The sequence below is a fragment of the Furipterus horrens genome, unplaced genomic scaffold (genome assembly GCF_987537825.1).
Source record: "Furipterus horrens unplaced genomic scaffold, mFurHor1.1.pri manual_scaffold_10, whole genome shotgun sequence".
In the NCBI taxonomy this organism is placed as follows: Eukaryota; Metazoa; Chordata; class Mammalia; order Chiroptera; family Furipteridae; genus Furipterus; species Furipterus horrens.
The window spans coordinates 64,919,896-64,938,011 of record NW_028327180.1 but is presented as its reverse complement, the minus strand read 5'-3'; the positions used below and the strand labels follow the sequence as shown (position 1 = coordinate 64,938,011).

The 18,116-nt window shown below is 37.9% G+C and overlaps 1 long non-coding RNA gene across 1 annotated transcript; it reads left to right on the top strand.

The window, feature by feature from the left end:
* The first annotated feature begins 2,290 nt into the window (after window positions 1-2,290).
* Window positions 2,291-7,419, top strand: LOC150000520 (uncharacterized). The gene is made up of 4 exons (XR_016513569.1): window positions 2,291-2,669; window positions 2,823-2,941; window positions 6,725-6,758; window positions 7,254-7,419. It is a non-coding gene; the product is annotated as an uncharacterized LOC150000520 (long non-coding RNA).
* The last annotated feature ends 10,697 nt before the right edge of the window (window positions 7,420-18,116 follow it).

Here is an 18,116-nt window from a genome sequence, read left to right as displayed (position 1 = left end):
TTCATATTGTTCTTAAAATAAAAATTCCCAGAAAAGTATGCAGTAACAAGTGTCTGTCTCAGCTTTGTTCTCCATCTGATGACTCCCACCACCACCCACTTTCTCAGAAATTTTTACTCAACTGAGTGATTCTTTTATTTTTAAATCAATGATAATATATCAGTTCTAAGATGCTTATGAAAACAAATGCAGAAAGAGCATTTACAAGGAAAAAAGCATTTACAAGGAAAAAAGCACACTTAACTGAGTATAAGTCAAGAAAATAAAATCGTGAAATAAGGATGGGGCTTATGTAAACACTATTCTTTTCCCTGTTTTTATGTGCAAAGAAATGGAGGTAAAGGTAAAAGCACCACTGGATTTGCAGAGTGAAACTGATGTTTCTTTTGATAAGAAGTCTAAATCACTGAAAATATTTCCAGCACAATGGAACTGCTGAATAAGCAGCTTGTAAAAAGTTGTCACAGAAGAAGTGGCAAGACAAGCCTCCCAAATGAGTAAAGAGTCAGAAGTCAAACTGACAGTCCTCAGAGAACTTTGACCAAAGACACTCCACATATTAGATTCCAAAGTCGTCGTCGTCGTCGGCAGCCGTCCGTCTCGAGAGACGATGGTGTAGCTTCTTAAGAGTCTATCTGCACCGCCGAGAATGGTTGTGCAGTCCGACTCGGGAGTGACATGGTATCTGTCTCCTCCCGTGTTGAATCGACATCTTGTGATGACGCTGGAGTGTCCTCTCCAGTGAAGCCGAAGCTACAGAGCCTCGAGAGACTATGGTGTAGCTTCTTAAGAGTCTATCTGCACCGCCGAGAATGGCTGTGCAGTCCGACTCGGGAGTGACACGGTATCTGTCTCCTCCCGTGTTGAATTGACATCTTGCAGTGACGCTGGAGTGTCCTCTCCAGTGAAGCTGAAGCTACAGAGCCTGGGCAGGGTGATATGGAGGGTCTGGACTGAGATTAACTAAAGATAATCCATGAGTTGTTTAGCAATCTAAACTGTAGTGTTGTGAATTCATTCTTAGGGTTACATGCACATAATTAATAAAGTCAAAATATGTTCTTAGCCAAGATAGAGAAGACTCACATATAAGGGTTATGATATGAAACTATTAGAAATGGCAGTACAAAGTTCTAAGATTTCTTCTCACAAAAAAAATAGATTTTATTTGTAAAATTTCTCTGAAATACATATAAAATAGATTTACTAAAAGCATGACCAAAACAAAAACAAAAACAAAAACAAAAAAACAACTAAAAGCATTGCATTACTTCAACAACTATTCTTTGAGCCCCTACTGGTGTTTGGACTGATCAAGGTGCTGAGAACACAGCAAGGGATGAAGCAAAGTTCCTGCACTCATGATGCTTCCATTGAATGACAGTGAAGGGAGATGGGATGTGAGCAAAATGGACTACAAACATTTATATACAATGATTTCTTACATTAGAACTTGGGTAGCTGGACAAGGAGTTCTCCTTGTTTCCTTTTTTTTTTCCCCCACAAAGAGAATCACATTCAAACCAGCAAAGCTAGAGAACACATTACAAAAAGCAAATTCCAGGTCAGGAAACATGAAATTGTAGATTAGATGGGAATTTCCTCCAAATCCTATTTCAGAGTAGTGGAATAATTTGCAGATGGAATCACAAATCATTGGGTTTTTGTTTGTTTGTTTTTTTTCATTTTTTTTATAGAAATAAAGGAAATTCCAGAAAACTGGTGAAAATTTTCTAAATAAGAGTGAAGATAGTTTTATGAAACTTTAGAACAATGTGTTAATGGTTTATTCCTAGCAGACTTCTAGAAGTGAATGTTAAATAGACTGATTCTGAATCCTTTCAAAAAGGCATTGATTACTGAATACCACCATGAATTAACTATGGCTAGGATATCTACATCAGGGGAAATTTTTAAAATATACTTTATATTTAACTTCCAGTCAAGATAGAGGCATAGGTAGACATGCTTCACCTCCCTGTGCAAACATAGAAATAATTACTACCAGATCTCAAAACAAATGACATCCAGAACCATCAGAAAATCTAGTTGTATTAAAGTCTGGCAACCAAGGATTTAAAGAAGCCACATTCATCCAGACAGGCAGGAGTGGGGGAGTCACAGAGATGGGTGGAGACTAGGTGTGGCATGGAGAGGTGGTGGTGGTGGCACCACTTATCTGAGGAGCTTTGGAGGATACATCCTGAGTTATACATTAACTGGGGTCATATTTCAGAGCTATAAAATATTAGGTAGCCTGGGTTTACGGCCTGAGGAGGAGAAAGTCAGACATGTCTGGTCACATCGGGTGAACAGTCCGAAAGGATCTGCCAGTTCCTTATATAAATGGGAGCTGAGAATTCTGCTGTCAAAGAACTTGAGCAGTCTGCTGCTAAAGTTCAAACAGTTCTGTCCGTGCCGGCAAGCTCTCAGGGTGGAACCAGGAGTGTGTTAGGAGAGTACTGAAGAGCTTCCAAGGGGAAAAAAAAAACTAAAGAAAAAGCAACCAGGTACACTGAAGATTCAAGCAGGGAAGCGGAACCTCTATGAGCGATGTGGAATAAAGTGTTGCTATAGGAATGAGACCTGACATAACTGTGCAATCTGGTGAAGAAGTCTATGAAAAGCTGTTGCTTCCATGTCTGGTGGTGGCCCTGAATTTATTGTAGGTAAGCAGGGTCAGAAATTGGGAGGAAAAACACAACGTGAAACGTGGAACAGGGAGAGTGAGGATAAACTAGAATTTGAAACCCAGAGTAACAAACTGAAATCACAAGGTCAAACTTTAATCCTTGTCTATTCCTTGTTACTTCTAATCTCAGCAATATGGGGATCATCAGAGGAAGCTGCTGCCCTTTATCAGAGAGCTGCACCTGTGTGTCCCAGAACCAGAGAAACTGGAGGAAATCCAGCAGGAGCTGGATACACAGCTGGGAAATGAGTGAGACCCGAGTCCTTGAGAACTAATTATTTCTGGCACAAAATGTCATGGGGTGCCAAACAGCTTAGTAATCAAGATAAACAATTATTTTAATGGCATATATCTTTTTCTCATTTAAAAAAAATATGTTTATTGATTTTAGAGAGGGAGATAGGGAAGGAGGGAGGGAAGGAGGAAAACATCGATATGAGAGAGAAACATTGATTGGCTGCCTCCTATTGGTGTCCTGATGGGGAATTGAACCTACAACCTTTTGGTATACAGGACGACATTTCAACCAACTGAGTCACACCAGCCAGGGCTTAATGCAATATAGTCAATGCAATATTTTAAAAGTCAAAATTAGTGCAAAAATCTGTGATGAACAAGATATTAAATTTTTAAATAAAAACATTTAGCATCTAACGGGGGTTAGGGTAAAACTAGTGAGGCAGAGTCAGCAAGGACAGGATCTGATCCTGCATTTTAACAACACAAATGTTAATAGTATACCTTCTTGGTGACACAGCAGGATCTTTTTTCCAAGCAAACCCGGTCTCTCATTCAAAAGCCTCTGTTTAGTTTAACTGGACTATGTTTGGGGATTTATTTAAGGGATTCTGATAAGACTTCTGTTTTACCAAACTAGAGACTTATCTGAATCAGTCAGTTAGCCAACAGCAGCAATCTCTGTGGATCAAAACTCCACTCACTGCTCCTCTGCTGTTTGATACAGTCACCACACCCAGCTTATCTTTGGCATTTCCTGCCACCACTTGGCTTCTAGCATTCTGGGATCCTATCTTCTCTACTGCAATCATGCCTTACATTTGAGGACAGCAGTTGCCACTGTCATTTCTTGCCTACCAACAGTAGCTATGAAAGAGCCCTTCAGGAATGCAGATGTTTCATTTCTCAACCCTGGTGAAGAGACTTTTCTCTGAACCTTCTGGAAGAAATAACTAGGAGTTGGGTACATGATTTACATGACAAATCTATTTTAGAATTCTGATCTCCTGAAACATGTAGATACCTTCCTCTATGCTACACTGAAGAAGTTTGGACAACTCAACTTTTTTCAGTGCGGGCCAACTTTGGGTCCAAGTTTCTTTGAATCAACCAGCGAAGGAAATTGCTAGAGCAACTCTGAGTTGCCCAAGTTAACACATTGAATCCAGTCTCTGCTCAGTGTATCCATTAACAAATTCCAGCCAGTCCCACTTTATATTCCTTCCACCCCAATTCACTATTCATTGGGATCCACTTCCATATATGTGCCCTAGATTTATATCAATATGAAATGACAAATTCTTGGAACTTGTGGTGTGGTGTGAGACTCCTCACAGGTTATATCTTTTATCTTCTCTTCTGGGGCCTTCTTGGACTTGAGCCTGGTTGTGCTTGAGAAGGCACAGAGGTGTTGGTGTTAAGGCCTTAGGAATATCAGCAATTCCTTGTAAGGGAATAACCACCAGGGAAGGAGGTGAACAGAGCTGGACCTCCTCTGATAGGAGAGAAAGGACTGTTTCTACTGGCAAAGGAAGTCTGGCAAAATCTAGTGGTCCAGGTGGCCAGCTACACTGGTTGCTGCCCCACCCCAACAAGATAAGCTAGCAGATCAACAGCAGCATGTGCTACCAATGGTGGCTCCTGGTACCCTCCCTACATGACCTTAGGAGTCATGGCAGCTGATCCACTTCTACCCCTAATGCTCAGTTTCTCCTGTGGCCAACCTCCTTTCAAAACCATGGGTGGGAGGAAATTCTTGGAAAAGTAGTTTTAGCTTACCTAAATAATTTTTTTGTGTTTGTTTCTAATTTTGTACATCAAACCAGAGTGCATTAGAACTGATACTGCTTTCTTATGAAATAGAAACATGTTTCTGCAGACATGCTGTGTGAAGGGTACATATGGTTAGAATGAAAAATAAATATTTATATCATTTATTTTATTTTATTTTTATATTAAGGCTCAGAAAGTTTGGCCATTCTCTTATGAACCTAAACCTTAAAGATACTTTAATCTGGACTCTTTACAACTGACTTACTTTAATTTTCATTAATCACTGAAACACAGACATTGGTAGTGTTTCTTCCCTCACCATCTCCTGGAAACCACATAACATAGGAATAAGAATAGAAAATTACAGGGGCAATTCAATTTCACATGCTCCTCTCTAGGCTATTGCCAAAGCTATTCTCTAATACACCAATCACTTTCCTGAGACAGAACGGTAACTGGCAAGAACATCTGCATACCAAGTACTAGATGAGGATAGGAGCCTTGCTTGCTTTCAGAAAAATGTACCAATTTCTACCTGTTTAAATAAAATAGCAGTTGCTCAAGAATGTATGGTTCTTCAGGCTGCAAAGTCAAAATAAAAGCCACTCGTGGACCTGTTGCAGGACAAGTAGAAGAGTACAAATGTTAAAGTTTAAATTAAGAAAGAAGCTCTTAGTAAATCAATCATGGTTAATTAGAAAGGAAAAGTGTTTAGGGACATTCATTGTCAGTCTTTACAATGTTTTTCCTGAGACATGTCATCTGATCTTCCAGCTCTTTTTGACACGAGCTCTGTATTGATTGCCTTCATGTTCCTAAATGTTTCCTCTGACACAGGAAGTCAGATCTTGTTCCTTTTGGCTCATAGGCATGATAGGTTCTTTGACAGAGAGACCTATTGGCTCCATCCTGACAGATGGTATACATGAGATGATCTTTCCTTATCTTCTCTTCCTGGTATGTTAAGTGGGAAGATTATAAAGCAAAAATGTTTATTTAACGTGATTATTCACCTTTATTTTAAAAGTTCATTCTCAGAATCCATTTACTCACTCCATCCCCACATGCTTGATATTCTCAAGATGCTGTTCCAGTATCTGAGATTGCTATCACCCTTTTACCAGCACATGTTCTTGACTATTTGCTAGGCTACCTTTAATTAGACTCTTTAAGTTTAAAGTATTGTTAAACATGGAAACAATTCTGTTAAGGTCCTTAAAAGAGCTCATTGTTGAATTTTTAAATTCCTCTAACTGCTACATATTGTGCTATAGTTGAACACATTATTTCCTAACTAAATGTATACATGTGAACTCAGGTCTGCTGAAAATTGTATTATTATAACTTGTGAATTAGTGGTTCTCAATTAATGATTATCATTATTATTAATATTGTTCTATCTTGATTTTGAAATACAATGAAATCTATATATGCAATTTATCTTCCTCTTTTACTACATATTTTTTCTACATATTTTTAAAATATGTAATACTTGAGAAATAACAAAAGATGATATGTAACATATATTAAGATCTATAACATGACCAGTGCCTTGTATTTATGTGTGTTTCTCTCCTAGTTCATCTTAGTCCTCTATTCCCTCAACATATCCTAACTTAATTAATCTCTAGCTTTTTATCTATGAAGTTTTCTCACATATATATGTATTCCTAAAATTTGCCAGTTGGTTTTGTTTGTTCCTGAGATTTATTTATATACGTGGAATCTCCTTAAGAACTTACATTCTTTAGTACAAAATTATGTTTGCATATAATTTCTTGTAGCCCTTCTTTGTATAGTATCCCATTGTGTACATATACCATAATGTATGTATCCATTCTGTTGCCAACATGCACTTGGGATGTTTTTGTTTTATTGCTAGTATAGATAGTGCTACTGAGAACATTCTTGTATAGGTTTAGTGGTACCCATTCTTTATGGTATATGCTTAGAAGTAGAATTGCTGGGTCATAAGAAATGCACATGTTAGCATGTAATAATGTTAAATTTCTTTTTCCACAGTGGTTGCATCAATTAACTTCCTGTTCAGCAGCATGTGAGTTTGCATTTATCTATATATCCGGTTGTCCTTTTTATTCTCAATTTAATAGATATTGCATCTCCCAAATATCTAATGAAGCTGAGCACACTTTTGGAATGATTATTCATCATTCACCTTTCTATATTTATGCCTATTTTCCTACACAATAATTTGTTCTTTTCTTACTGATTTTTAGCCATTTATTATATATTCTGGATACTAAATTGTTAGCCTTATGTTTTAATAATAAGTTCTCCAAGTTTAACATTGTAATTCTGAATTCTGATGAACATAAGTGGGTAATTTTAATATGGTCAATTTTATCAATCTTTTGCTTTTACGATCTTATCTATTTTAATGACAGAAGCTATTAAATACATTCTTATAAAATGTTAAAGGTACTTCTTTTCACTTTTATGTACTTAATCTGTAATTAAATTTTGTGTATTTTTTAATATCAAAAAATGCTCATCTCCATCTCATTTTATTAAATAGCCATTTCTTTCCCAGAGTCCAAGATGACCCCACTGCCAGGCCTGGTGTCTGCATAAGGCTGCGTCTCTCTCTAGGCTCCTCATTCTATTCTCCTGTCAGTGTATCCTTTTGTTCAGAGCAGCCTATCTTCTCTCACTTGTTCTAATTTGTTAGACCTCCATTTGGTTGGTCAGAAGTCTATCCTGATTGCTTAGCATCAGCATCACATAAATCATTAAAACATTTTAATATGAACATTTCAGCCTGAATAAATATATATCTTAATCATTATATTTAATAATCAGAACTCATAGGACAAGTTTTTACATTATTCACTCCCTGCAGGAGGTGAGGTCTTGGCTACTCTTTGGGCTTTGTACTTCCATATAAATTTTAGGAGAGATTTTTAAATTCCATATAAAACCTGCTAATATGCTGATAGAATTGCCTTTAATTTAAAACTTTGGGAGAATTTAATTATGATTTTGTGGTTTTATTTCCATAAATATGGAATACATATCTATTTACTTGGAGCTTCTTTAATATCTTTCAAAAGTATATGTTTTCAGACAAGTTTTACCCATTTGGGTGTTAATAGTTTTGTTTTATTATTATTATCACATATTTTAAATTGTTTTTCCTAATTATATTTCTAAACTCTAATATCTAGTCTTCCTTTTTTCTGGTTTATTTATAATTCATTCATTTTTACTGTGATTGTTAGTCTAGTGAGACTTACTTGTATTGTCTTAATTTTTCTGTTTGTCCTATTTCTCTATATTATATTTTTCTACTGTTTCAGAAATGTGTACTCTATATTTCTTTTAGCTTTGATCCTTGAATTTTACCCAAAAATTCTAATATTGATGAATTTATTAAGCCTTCTCCAGAACTAAACATGACTCTTAAAATACTTTAATCATTTCCCATCTAACATACCTACTACTATTGTTTTATATTTTAGTTTTTTGACTATATATATATATATATATATATATATACAGAATATTTGTTCAGGTTTACATATATTTTCCATCTCTTTCTTACCAGTTTCTTTACATTTCAGATTTTCCTCCTCCTTAAAAGTATATGTTTCTGAGAATTTGCTCAGAAAACCAGGCCTGCCATTCTGACATAAGCAGAACATCAAGTGACTAATTTTTTAAATATCCTGATAGAATGAAGTTCATATATTTTCTCTGCTCAGCATGAGGACTAAATTCAAATAGTTGATTTTTTATAAAGTTAGAACTATTTTAAAAGCAAACCCCAAAATTGGCAGAAATATTCTCCCAGCTGGTTGGTATATGTGACAGTACTATCAGCACTTCTAATTCCATATATTTTATTTAAATAGAAACTCATGTCTCTATTTCATAGATTTTTTAAAATTCTGATTTGTTCTTGAAAATAGTGCTCAATTCTCTAATCAGGTACCAGATGCTTGTTTTCTATCTCACTGCATTACATCATTTGCTTTATTTTTCAAAGATCTCTGTGGGTCATGAGCACAGTCTGAAACCATTACAGAAACACAATGAAAATCTAACTCTGATATCTTAACTTTCCTTTGAAATCACAAACAAATGTGCCTAGAAAATTGTGAGGCTAGCTCATTATGAACCTGTAAAGTATACTAAAATTATACTCAGCCAGATGTTTTATAGATAGTAAAATGACACAGGCTTTAGACAGATGGAATGCATTATCAGTATGGTCCTTCCTGCCTCTCAGTTAGGTCATTACTTAACAAAGAAAACCCCAAGGTCAGTGAAACATTCTTCACTACCTACACTGCTGTGCAAAGCTTCTGCCTATTATCTACCCAGCAAATAATTAGTTCCATTTCTAAAAGAACTTTCAGCATTCTTATGTAAAGAAGTTAAAAAGTACTTTTATTTACCATGTAGTGCTAACCAAAATTATATTTCTACACTTCTCTACAGAACCACATTTTGAGTAAAATTACCCCAGAGATCTTGTAGATACTCTATCAAAGCATATGTGCCAATAAAAATATTTCTTAAAGGCTGGATAAGCAAATGACATTAACGTTTATTATTACAGAAGGGAGAAGATGGCGGAGAAGTGAGGGGACGCTGCGTTTTCAGGCTCCCGAGACCCGTCTGCAGTTTGGGCTAATTGCAGTGAGCAGCTCGACACTGGCAGGAGTCGAGCCATGGCACTGCTGGATTAGAAAAAATCCACCTGGGAACAACCTGTTTAGTGAGGATAGCAGAGGAAAAGGGGATGAAACAGGATTCCTGACTGAGGCGGCTGCCCGAACTGCGGCTGGAAGTACACAAAGGCTTTTTGGCGACCACAGGCTGCCCCGGAGAGAAGTCGGGAGGAGAGCGGATCTCTGCCTGCTTGCAGAGACGGGACTCGACCAAGTAGCATTGGCGCTGAAGGACAGGAGACAGCGTGCTCCCAGGCAAGTGAGAACATAACTCTCCTTTATATTTTTCTATAGTGGACGGTGGAGAGGGGAGGAAAGTTTGGGGGTGGTAGGCCATTCTTGAGGAGCGCAGACGCAGAGGCGCGCTCACCCACTCCCCAACCCTACCCTTGGGTCCTGGGGGCCCGCATAGGGAAGTGCTCTCATTCACTGGCCCAGGTGCGTGGGGCAGTGAGTCCAGGCATCCCTCAGACACTCCCCAACGGACATAAGATCAGTGCCCCAACGGGCACAGGGAGGGCCCACTGAACACGCAGAGGACCGTGCACAGACACCCCTAGCCAGCTCCGGTGGGTGCTGGGCCCCAGGCCAGAAAGCAGACCATTAGCTCAGGCTCTGTTTGTGCCCGCCCAGATGGGTGAGGGGAGGTGGGAGGCTGCGGCATGGGAACAGCGGGCAGCAGTGACTCACAGACGCTCACTTCCACTGAGAACAAGTGTCCAGGGCCCCGCCCAAAGAGGCGAGAGACCAACTCCTGGAGCTCGGCTCAGCGGGACTAAGGGCACGGGCACGCAAGCACGAAAACACCTCAGCCCGGAGACAACAGGCGCCAATCACGGGGCAAGCTATCAGGCCGCCTGCGAGTGAAGGGACGTGTGGGCAGGGACATCTCAGAATGAACGCAAAAACACCCCAGCCCGGGCAACAATAGACGCCAATCACGGGGCAGGGGCGCGCATGCAAGGACACCTCAGCTGGCTCCAGTGGGCAGCAAGGGAACATGCCGTGCCAGCAACCGCGGGCGCACACCATTGCTGCAAGAAACAAGAACCTCTGAACCACCACACTAGACCAGCTGCGGACGCAGAAAAAGAAGGCGACACACCAAGGCTAAAACGGAGTATAAACATCCCTTTTTTTTTTTCTTCACTTTTTTTTCGCTCTTTCTTCTTTCTTTCTTCCTTCTTTATTCTTTCTTTCTTCTCTTTTCTTGGGATTTTATTTTTCTTTCTAATTTTTTTCTTCTTTTTTCTTTCTTCTTTCTTTCTTCTTTCTTTTCTCTCTTTCTTTCTTTCTTCTTTTATTGTTGTTTTTTTCCCTTCCAAAAGAAAAACAAACTTTATCTCAAATGTGTTGCATATAACCTCTCCTTCTCATCCTTTCTCTTCAGTCATTGTTTATTTGTTTGTGTGTCTAGTTTAGCCCCCCTATCACTCTAAATAATAGAATATAATTACTATATAAACCCAATACAATACAATCCCACTTTCTTACTATATTATGCATTTTTCCATCCTTTTCTTCTATTTTTATTAACATAAAATGTAAATATTACCTACTGGCTTGCAGAGTCTCAACTATTATTAATCTATCACCCCCTCTATCAAAAATTATATTTTTCCTCCCTAAAAACAACTCTTATCTATTCTTCTTATAGTACAAAAGCTCTAATCTCTTTACATTTATATTAATACGGGCTCATTGGCAGATGATAGATGGTGGGGGATATTTTTTGAGGGTGTGGGTCTCCTGCCTGGGCTGTGTGTTTATGTTTTTAACAGCATATCCACAAAAGAACTCAAGACAAAGTGGATAGAGTGACTCCCAACCAACTAGCCAGAAGGAAGATCCTACCAAAGAACATCTGAAATATAACCAGACAGCATAAACAAATGACATAAAGGGTACCTCAAGAACATCAGGCTCAGGATATCAAAGAGACTGCACCACTGAAACCCCCAGATCTCCCATAAAGAATCTGATACCACAAAGGAGGGAAGTCAAAGCAGACCATCCCCCCAAAAAACAAATAAATAAAAACAAACAAACAGAATCCAACATGGTAAGACGCAAAAATAACCCCTCAATGAAAAGAAAAGAGGAATCCTCAGAAAGAGAGATAGATGAAATAGACATAGCCCAAATGTCAGACATGGAATTCAAAACAATGGTGGTAAAGAAGCTCAATATACTCGACATCCTTAAAAACAACTATGACAACCTCTAAGGAAGTTACCAGCAGCTCCAAGAAAATTACAGGGAACTTGCAGAAAACTAAACCAGCATAAAAAAAGACATAGAAACTGTTAACAAGAACCAGGAAGAATTGAAGAATTCAATCTCTGAACTGAAACACACAGTAGAATCAGTCAAAAGCAGACTAAATGAAGCAGAGGATCGGATTAGTGAGTTAGAAGATAATGTAGAGAAAAAGTCCCAGACAGTACAGCAAAATGAAAAAAGATTTAAAAAATATGAACAAGATGTAAGGGAATTATAGGATAGCATGAAAAGAAATAATATCAGGATCATCGGAATTAGAGAGGGAGAAGAAAAGGAGCATGGAATTGAAAAACTGATAGAAATAGTGACAGAAAATTTTCCGAACCTGATGAGAGAAAAAGTGATACAAGTTCAGGAAGCACAGAGAGTTCCAATGAAGAGGAACCCCCCAAAACCCACTCCAAGGCATATCATAATTAAAATGGCAACATTTCAAGACAAAGAGAGAATCCTAAAAGCAGCAAGAGAAAAACAGCAAATCACATACAAGGGAGCTCTGATGAGGCTATCAACTGATTTCTCAACAGAAACATTACAAGCCAGAAGGGAATGGTCAAAAATATTTCAAGCAATGAAAAACAAAGGCCTACAACCAAGAATACTCTACCCAGCAAGGTTCTCATTCAAAATAGAAGGTGAAATAAGGAGTTTCTCAGACAAAGGAAGACTAAAAGAATACATCTCCACCAAACCAGCATTGCAAGAGATGCTAAAGGGTGTGTTCTAAGAAAAAAGGAGAAAAGAACAAGAGAGGAGAGGAACAGAGGTACAAAGGCCAATGAATACATACACGTCAATAATAACTCTAAATGTAAATGGATTAAATGCTCCCATTAAAAGACATAGGGTAACGGAATGGTAAGAAAACAGGACCCACATATTTGCTGTCTACAAGAAACACACCTCAAAACAAAAGATTTACACAGACTGAAAGTAAAGGGATATAAAAAAATATTCTAAGAAAATGGACTGGAAAAAAACACCGGGGTAGCAGTCCTCATATCAGAAAAAACGGATTTCAAAGCAAGGGCAATGAAAAGAAACAAAAAAGGACATTTCATAATACTTAAAGGAACAATCCATCAAGAAGATATGACACTGATAAACATATATGCACCCAACATAGGAGCACCCAAATACATAAAGCAAACACTAGAAGACCACAAAAAGGATATCAACAACAACACACTCATAGTAGGGGACTTCAACACTCCATTATCAACAATAGACAGATCATCCAAGCAAAGAAACACCAAGGATATACAGGCATTGAACAACACACTAAACCACATGGACCTAACTGATATATATATAGAACTTTCCACCCCAAAGAAGCAAAATATACATTCTTTTCAAATGCACATGGGACATTTTCAAAGACAGACCCCATGATAGGACACAAAACAAGCCTCAGAAAATTCAAGAAAGTTGAAATCATATCAAGCATCTTTTCAGATCACAATGCCTTGAAACTAGAAATCAACCTCAGAGAAAAAAATCAAAGACACACAAACTCATGGAGATTGAATGACATGCTATTAAATAATGAATCGATTAACAATGACATCAAAAAAGAAATCAAGAAATTTCTAGAAACTAATGATAATGAGCACACAACACCCCAAAACCTGTGGGACACAGCAAAAGCAGTCCTGAGAGGGAAGTTCATAGCAATACAGGCATATCTGAAAAGGCTAAAAGAATCTCAAATAAAAAACCTAACCATAAAGCTACAAGAACCAGAACAACAACAACAAACAAAGCCTAGGGCAAGAAGAAGGAACGAAATCATCAAGATCAGGGCAGAACTAAATGACATAGAGACTAAACAAACAATCCAAAAATCAACAAAACTAGGAGCTGGTTCTTCAAAAAAATAAAATCGATAAGCCTCTAGCCAGTCTAATCAAGAAAAAAAGAGGGAAGACCCAAATAAACAAAATGAGAAATGAAAGAGGAGAAATCACGACTGATACCACAGAAATACAAATGATAGTTAGAAATTACTACAGACAACTGTATGGCAAGAAATTTGACAATCTAGAACAAATGGACAAATTTCTAGAAACATACAACCTTCCAAAGCTGAATCAAGAAGAAGTGGGAAGTCTCAACAGACCAATAACAAAGAAGGAAATTGAAACAGTAATCAAAAATCTCCCTGCATACAAAAGCCCTGGACCGGATGGCTTCACAGGCGAATTCTACAAAACATTCAGGGAAGAACTAACTCCTATCCTCCTCAAACTATTCCGAAAAAACCAAGAAGAGGGGAAAATCCCAAACTCTTTCTATGAAACCAGTATTATTCTAATCCGCAAACCAGGTCAAGACACAACAAAGAAAGAAAACTACAGGCCAATATCACTGATGAACATAGATGCTAAAATCCTCAACAAAATTTTGGCAAACAGGATCCAGCAATACATCAAAAAGATCGTACATCACGATCAAGTGGGCTTCATTCCAGGGATGGAAGGATGGTTTAATATTCGCAAATCAATAAATATAATACATCACCTAAACAAAATGAAAGACAAAAATCACACGATCATATCAATAGATGCAGAAAAAGCATTTGATAAAGTACAACACCCACTTATGATGAAAACACTCAGCAAAGTGGGAATAGAGGGAGCATACCTTAACATCATTAAGGCCATATATGAGAAGCCCAAGGCCAACACCATACTCAGTGGACAAAATCTAAAAGCATTCCCCCTGAATTCAGGAACTAGACAAGGTTGTCCACTCTCTCCACTCCTATTCAACATAGTATTGGAAGTCCTAGCCATAGCAATCAGACAAGAAAAAGAAATAAAAGGCATCCAAATTGGGAAAGAGGAAGTAAAACTTTTATTATATGCAGATGACATGATAATATACCTAGAAAATCCTATAAACTCCACTAAAAGACTACTCGATATAATAAGTGAATTTGGCAAAATAGCCGGGTACAAAATAAATATACAGAAATCTAAGGCATTTCTGCACACCAACAATAAAATATCAGAGACAGAGACAAAAAAGAAAATTCCATTTACTATAGCAACAAGAAAAATAAAGTACCTAGGAGTAAACGTAACCAAAGAGATAAAAGACCTGTACTCTGAAAATTACATAACATTGAAGAAAGAAATTAAGGAAGATACAAATAAATGGAAGCAAATACCATGTTCTTGGATGGGAAGAATCAACATCATCAAAATGGCCATACTACCCAAAGCAATTTACAGATTCAATGCAATCCCTATTAAAATACCAATGACATATTTCACAGACCTAGAACAAATACTCCATAAATTCATATGGAACCAAAAAAGACCCCGAATAGCAAAAGCAATCTTGAGATGGAAGAACACAGCAGGAGGAATCACAACACCAGATATCAAACAATACTACAAAGCCACTGTAATCAAAACAGTCTGGTACTGGCATAAGAACAGACATATAGATCAGTGGAACAGAATAGAGAGTCCAGAAATAAACCCAGGCCTCTATGGTCAACTAATATTTGATAAAGGAGGTAGGAACATAAAATGGAGTGAGAAGAGCCTCTTTAACAAATGGTGCTGGGAGAACTGGACAGGGACGTGCAAAAAAATGAAACTAGACCACCAATTTACACCACACACGAGAATAAACTCAAGATGGATCAAAGACTTAAACGTATGCCGTGACACCATAAAAGTCCTAGAGGAAAACATAGGCAAGAAAATTTCAGATATCTCACGTAACAATTTCTTCATGGATACATCTCCTAAAGCAAGAGAAATAAAGGAAAAATTAAATAAATGGGATTACATCAAACTAAAGAGTTTCTGCTCAGCAAAAGAAAACATCAGCAAGATGAAAAGGAAACCAACCATATGGGAAAACATATTTGCCAATGACATCACAGACAGGGGACTGATTTCCAAAATATATAAAGAGCTGATACGATTCAACATCAAGAAAACAAACAACCCAATTAAAAAATGGGCAAAGGACCTGAACAAACACTTCTCCGAAGAGGACATACAGAAGGTCCATAGACACATGAAAAAATGCTCAACATCATTAGCCATCAGGGAGATGGAAATAAAAATCACAATGAGATACCATTTTACACCATCATCAACAAATCAACAAACAACAAGTGCTGACGAGGATGTGGAGAAATGGGAACCCTACTGCACTGTTGGAGGGAATGCAGACTGGTGCAGCCACTATGGAGAACAGTATGGAATTACCTCAAAAAACTAAAAATGGAACTGCCTTTTGAACCAGCGACTCCACTACTAGGATTATACCTGAAGAGTCTTAAAACACCAATTCAAAAGAACTTATGCACCCCTATGTTCATTGCACACTGTTTACAATAGCTAACTGCTGGAAACAACCTAAGTGCCCATCTGTAGATGAGTGGATCAAAAAACTGTGATACATTTACACAATGGAATACTATGTAGCAGAAAGAAAGAAGGAACTCCTGCCATTTGCGACAACATGGATGGAACTAGAAAGAATTTTGCTTAGTGAAATAAGCCAGGCAAAGGAAGAAAAATACCATATATCACCTAATACAGGAAACTAAAGAACAACACAAACAAAAGAACTAAATAGAACAAAGAGCAGAATAGCAGTCAATAGGGGGGAGGGGGAGGGAGAGAAGGGGTATAAGTAATGGAAGGGTTTAGTCAAAGAACATATATAAATGACTCATGGACATGGACAACGAGGAGGGATATGATTGCGGGAGAGGGGTTGGGTTGGGTGGGGGAGAGAAATTGCGAGAAAAGCGGACAACTGTAATTGAAAAACCAAAAAAAAAAAAAACTATAAAAAAAAGATTTATTATTATAAAGTTCTGATTGTAAATAAAACTGTAGATGAGTTACTAAACTGCTACACCCATTACTGTACCAAACAGTCTATCATACCTGATGTTCTAACATCAAGTTGTCAGTATGTTTCCTGAAATTGCTCTTTTTCTCTCTCTCAGTCAGTGTCCCACCTACACCAGGTAATCCTGCTACTTTCAGATTTGGGATTAGACACCACACTGCAAAGCATGGGACTGCATTACTTGAGTGGTTTCTGAAAGGCTAGGTGATTATATTCTGTCTTCTTACAGTAATAAGCTAGAGAGAAGAAATTGTTATTAAGAATATCATAAGGAAGGGTAAATACATTTATAGTATTTATTGAAAAAATCTGCATATAAATGGACCCATGCAGTCCCAACCTGTGTGTTCAAGGGTCAAGTGTATATATAGATCTATACTTATATAATAATGCGTAGAACATTGATACATATGTATCTATATAGAAATAAGTATATAGATATCTTTCCATATCTATACATGCCTACAGAAAAAAATGTAAATATACAGTAAATGTACTTTCTTTCTTTTTTTTTTTAAGCATAATGATAATTTATTGGTTTTTTTCTTTTCTTAAGTATATTTTATTGATTATATTGTTACAATAGTCCCAATTTTTTCCCCTTTGCTCCCCTCCACCCAGCACCCCCCTTCCCCGACAATCCCCTCCCCAAGTCCATGCCCATGGCTCACCCTTTCATATATTCTATTTCTTTTTTTAAAAATAATTAATTGATTAGTTAAATATTTTAACAATAAAAAATAACAATCCCTCCCTCTCAGACTTGAGACCCTTTACAATCTTATAAAGGACAATGGACGAAGGTCTCGAGCTCCTCTAGCTGCTTCAAGCTGGACATGGTCGTCGTCCTACCTACCCTTGGGTCCAGAAATCCCTAATAAGAGTGGGGGTGTGGAGGGGAGGGTGGCCTTCCCACAAGGGGAAGGATGGTGCAGACTCCAGGTTGGTTGGCTGTCTCTGGACACCGGCATGCTTGGTTTAACAGGCTGGCATCCTTGTTGTATTCTGGGGGCAACAGGGTTAAAGGACATCATTCAATCCGTAACCACTAGATGACAAAAGACAGGTATTAATTTTTCAATGTCCCACATTAGGGAAAAGAAGGGCTTCTTTGGAGGAAGGTATGCCAGGTACATCTCACCTGTCCAAAACCCTTTTGCCCATTATACTTAGTTTGGACTGAGGGAAATATTTTAGGTTTCCCCCCTCTCAGGCCTCTGGGCTCTTTCTGTCCAAGCCATTAGGATAGAAAAGAGAAACCAGTTTTAAGGTGAAGCCCACAGACCACCCCGTTCTTCACCAACCCAGCCACTTAGTTCAGCCAAACCATTGAGTCTCAGGAGGCAGCAATGCAGACAGGATTAAGTGAGGCCTATACGTACAATCACTCAGGTAATGAGATCGTAGGCTTATGCCCTTTGAAAGTCAGTCCCAGTTGCTCAGGGCTTTTTGGTAACAACCAAAGCCCGAGCATGTCTCCTTTAGGCATGACATTCCAGTCAAAGTCTTAGTCAAAAAATCGTTATTAACAACTGGTCTTATTAGTTTTA